Genomic DNA, 5412 nt, shown 5'->3' with positions numbered 1-5412 from the left:
TTTTCTCCAGATGCACAAATAGCATCCTCCCTCCGTTTTCGGCCAAGGAGAAAACGCAGTCAAGGAGAGCGGTTGTGTAACTTAGTGGGAGTTGTGACGTACATAATTTTGGCCCTGTGCGCAGGGAATCATAACTGTGTTTTCCCTGCAGGAATATTTTTTGTGGCTTTTCAAAAGAGAAATGGGGACGGGGGTTGTTTTTTTTGGTTGCGGGTTGTTTAAAAGCATTTTGTAGCTTGACAAAATAAAAACGAATTCAAAGTGCTGGTTTTGACCTATAAAGCCTTAAACGGCTCAAGACCGCCGTACTTCAAGGACCACCTCTCTCCATATGAACCCACCAGACCCTGAGATCATCTTCTGAGGCCCTCCTTCGTGTGCCTCCTCCTTGAGAGGTCCGGAGGGTGGCAGCACGAGAACAGGGCCTTCTCTGCAGTGGCTTCCCGTCTGTGGAATGCTCTCCCCAGGGAAGTTCACCTGGTGCCTTCATTATACACCTTTAGGCGCCAGGCAAAACATTCCTTTTTAACCAGGCCCTTGGTTGATCCAATTTCTATCCTATGCCCTTTTAAAATGTGTTGTGTGTTTTTTTGTGGGGGCGGTATTGGGTTGCTGGGGTATTGGCCACCTCATGAGAAGAGAAGACTCCCTGGAAAAGACCCTGATGTTGGGAAAGATGGAGGGCACAAGGAGAAGGGGACGACAGAGGACAAGATGGTTGGATAGTGTTCTCGAAGCTACCATCATGAGTTTGACCAAGCTGCGGGAGGCAGTGGAAGACAGGAGTGCCTGGTGTGCTCTGGTTCATGGGGTCACGAAGAGTCGGACATGACTAAACGACTAAACAACAACAAAAGTGGCAAGAGTAATTTAACGCTTTGCATGCAGAAGGTCTCATTTTCAACCATCAGGGTTGAAACCATCACCATTTTCTCCAGGCAGGGTTGGTCTCCCCGTCTGAAATCCTGGAGAGCTGATACCAGTCAGTGAACTAGGTGGGCCCAGGGTCTGACTCCATATAAGGCTGCTTCCTATGCTTGCTCCTAACAAGTGCCACTCCAGATTGTGCACCATCACAGAATTGTAGAAGGGACCACGAGGACTGTTAAGTTGTGGGTTGACATAGCAGACAACACAGCAATTTCTCCAAAGCAGCTCTTTATTTGTAAGCGTGGAACAGAACTGAACTGAAGGCCTCAGTCAGCCTGCTTATATAGAGCTCCAGTACCTTGTTCCTGTAACAACTTTCTAAAACTATCCAATCACTGAACGTCACTTTCGATCCTTCATTTGCATAACTATCTACAGTATCCCCCTGCTGGCCCAGGGTGAGAACTTCAGTACATAACACCCCTCCCCTCTGAGATAAGGCATTAGTTACAATCGTAATGGTTTCCTTATATACAGCACTACACGTAATGGTTCAATTAGGCACAAAAGCATATCAGTTACATTTCACATACTTAGACCAACAGTGATACCTGTCCAACAACATAGTCCTTTAAATAAGTTGGGCACTTGGAAACTCTGCCAGACTGCTGGGGAGCAGTACCCCGGTCCGGTGGGCTGCCCAATTCTTGCTGAGGCTGTGGCGCAACCCTAGGTGGTGTTGAAACCAAGTCCCCTGGATCCGCTGCTGTGGGTGGAACCTCCATGAGTGGAGTTGGCGGAATGTCAGGCATGGCAGTGGTCTGAGTCTGTGGGAAGTCTGGCAGACCCTCTGAAGTGGCTTGGTTTGGTTCCACGCCCGCAGTCTGCGAGAGAGGTGTAGGTGGAGCCTCACCATCTGTAAGTGTCTGTTCCGGAGCCATGAGCGCAGTTGGGGGCACCACAGTAGTGTCCAAGTCCCCAACCCTGTGCCTAAGCTGGTCTATGTGCCGGCGCCACAAGCGTCCGTCTTCGAGTGCCACCTGGTACGAGTGAGGTCCAGTGACTCCCACTACTGTGGCTGGCACCCAAGGGATGTCCCCCACAAAGTTCCGGGCAAAGACCTGGTTTCCTGGAACAAATGACCGTGGCACGTTGGCACAGCCTGGGGGTTCGGCCATGGCAAAGTCTGGGTGCAGCCGGTCGAGCAGGGACCTGAGGCAGCGGCCCATAAGCAGTTCGTCAGGACTCCACCCTGTGGCCACATGAGGGGTGATGTGTTGCACAAACAAGTATTCGGCGACCCGCTCGTCCCAGTCTCTCCGGTCCAGGCGCCCCAGTGCCTCTTTTGCCAAGTGCACCATTCTCTCCGCTTGCCCACTGCTGGATGGATGAAATAGTGCTGTTAGGGCATGGCGGATGCCCAGTCCCAAAAGGTACGGCTCAAAAGTGCCTGACGTGAACTGCGGACCGTTGTCGGAGACAAGGACGTCAGGACACCCATGCGTTGCAAAAAGGCCTCGCAGCACCCGGATGACGGCCTCGGTAGTGGTGGAGGGCATCAGGGCCACTTCCAGGCATTTGGAATAGGCGTCCACCACTACCATAAAGGTCCGGCCGTGAAAGGGGCCAGCCAGATCGATGTGCACCCTCGACCAGGGTGTCTTGGGTGTCTCCCAGGTGTGTCCCGTCGCTGCCGGTGGTGCAGGCCTCGATTCTTGACACGCTTGACAGGCGGAAACCCAGGCAGTGATGGCATCGTCCATGTTAGGCCACCAGACGTAACACCAAGCCAACGCCTTCATTTTGACGATTCCTGGGTGGCCAACGTGCAGAGCCTCAAGGACGCGTTGATGGAGTCTTTGGGGAATCATGACGCGGTCTCCCCACAGCAGACAGCCGCGATGAGCCGAGAGTTCGTGTTGTCTGGTTGCGAAGGCCTGGAACTCTGATGCAAAAGGCCCTTGTGGCTTTACCAGCTGATCTGCCCATTACCCACACTCTCCTGGACTTCCCTTCTTATCTTTCCCGCCAAATCAGCTCAATCTAATCAGCTCTTCCTCGGTGCTGTACGTTCCCAAACTTGTACTGTACAGATTGACCACTTTGTTCTCGAGTTATCGTGACCAGATAAATGATGCAATTTCTCTTTCAGAACAAACAAACAAAAAAGCAGATAAAAATGACGAAGCGATCCGTTATCTTCAGCACAGACAGCCATTGGTCAAAGAAAATAAACACTTTCTGGCATTTTGGGCACCTGGCAGTTTCGCAAGGGCCCCCAGCCATCGCCCTTGGCCAGGGGAACAGAGGGTTATCTCTTCAGAAATACCACTTATCGCTCTGGCTCATGGCTCTAAGTATAGAAAATGCCAGGCAGGAGTGTGGCTTTTTCACACCCTGACGCTTGGTGTGGGGGCTTAATGTGGGAGTGGGGGACGGCACGGCACACTGACCTCAAAACGTCTGTTATCTGTTAAAATACTTGTGGGGCATATGGGGTGTTAAGGGAGACACATCATTCTGGGGTAGTTTGCCCACCTTTGACCCCCACCCTGCACTCAGCTCTCTCACCTGTGGCTCCTAGAAGCTGTTAGCATGCAACAGTGGCCACACTCCGGGAAATGGCTTTGATTGGCCAGCTTAACCAGGTGAGGGCAGCTGATGGGTCTTGTCAACTGGGCAGCCCATGACCTCCATGCCTACTGCCCAGGCTTGAGCCCCAGGGAGGTCACTTTGGTGCTGATAACACACTGGTTTGACTTCACCCCTGGAGGTACACTCCGTTCTCTCTCGAGATGAATTGGTATTGCCCTTCTTTGAGATTGGGATATAGACTGATCTTCTCCAATCCTCTGGCCGCTGCTGAGTTTTCCAAACTTGCTGGCATATTGAGTGTAGCACCTTAACAGCATCATCTTTTAAAATTTTAAATAGTTCAGCTGGAATACCATCACTTCCACTGGCCTTGTTATTTGCAGTGCTTTCTACGGCCCATTTGACTTCACTCTCCAGGATGTCTGGCTCAAGGTCAGCAACAACACTAGCTGGGGTGTACGAGACATCCATATCTTTCTGGTATAATTCCTCTGTGTATTCTTGCCACCTCTTCTTGATGTCTTCTGCTTCTGTTAGGTCCTTACCACTTTTGTCCTTTATTATGGTAATCTTTGTACGAAATGTTATTTTCATATCTCCAGTTTTCTTGAACAGCTCTCTAGTTTTTCCCATTCTATTGTTTTCCTCTATTTCTTTGCATTGCTCATTTAAGCAGGCCTTCTTGTCTCTCCTTGCTATTTTTTGGAAATCTGTATTCAGTTTCCTATATCCTTCACTATCTTCCTCGCATTTTGCTTGTCTTCTCTCCTCCGCTATTTGTAAGGCCTCGTTGGACAGCCACTTTGCTTTCTTGCATTTCCTTTTCATTGGGATGGTTTTCGTTGCTGCCTCCTGTATAATGTTACGAGCCTCCACCCATAGTTCTTCAGGCACTCTTTCCATCAAATCTAAATCCTTAAACCTGTTCCTCATTTCCACTGTGTATTCATAAGGGATTTGATTTAGATTGTATCTTACCAGCCCAGTGGTTTTTCCTACTTTCTTCAGTTTAAGCTTGATTTTTGCTATAAGAAGATGATGATCTGAGCCACAGTCAGCTCCAGGTCTTGTTTTTGCTGACTGTATAGAGCTTCTCCATCTTTAGCTGCAGAGAATATAATCAATCTGATTTCAGTACTGCCCATCTGGTGATGTCCATGTGTAGAGTCGTCTCTTGTGTTGTTGGAAAAGTGTGTTTGTGATGACCAGCTTGTTCTCTTGGCAGAACTCTATTAGCCTTTGCCCTGCTTCGTTTTGAACTCCAAGGCCAAACTTGCCAGTTGTTCCTTTTATCTCTTGACTCCCTAGTTTAGCATTCCAGTCCAATATAATGAGAAGAATATCCTTCTTTGGTGTCATTTCTAGAAGGTGTTTTAAGTCTTCATAGAATTGGTCAATTTCTTTATTATTTTTTCTTCAAACTTTTACTTGCAGAACTCTTCAAAACAAAACAGAAACATCAAATGATACATCCAAAAATGTATCCATACAATATCTGGTGCTGTCCAGCGCAGGCTCAGCATCTTAGAAATAAAAGATAAGTCTAAAAGTTCAAACTGCCCCCCCCCCCGGACAGCCTTCATTTCAGCCTCCATTGGCCTTAGGCTATGCAACTCTTGAAGAGCCATTATCACATCCTTTTGTTGTCACATTCTCTGTCATTCAGAGAAAGCCTAAAGCCACCACCCTTTCAAGATGACAGTTTTGACAGTTGGTCAGATTGGTCAGTTTCAGTTTCTTCAGCACCGGTAGTTGGTGCATAAACCTGGATTCCTGTGATGTTAAAAGGTCTGCCTTGGATTCGTATCGAGATCATTCTATCAGTTTTGAGATTGCATCCCAGTACAGCTTTCACCACTCTCTTGTTGACTTTGAGGGCCACTCCATTTCTTCTATGCCAGGATTCTTGTCCACAGTAGTAGATATGATGGTCATCTGAACTGAATT

This window comes from Podarcis liolepis (assembly GCF_965112155.1).
Source record: "Podarcis liolepis genome assembly, chromosome: 2".
NCBI classification, from domain to species: domain Eukaryota; kingdom Metazoa; phylum Chordata; class Lepidosauria; order Squamata; family Lacertidae; genus Podarcis; species Podarcis liolepis.
Note: the sequence above shows the minus strand (reverse complement) of the source record.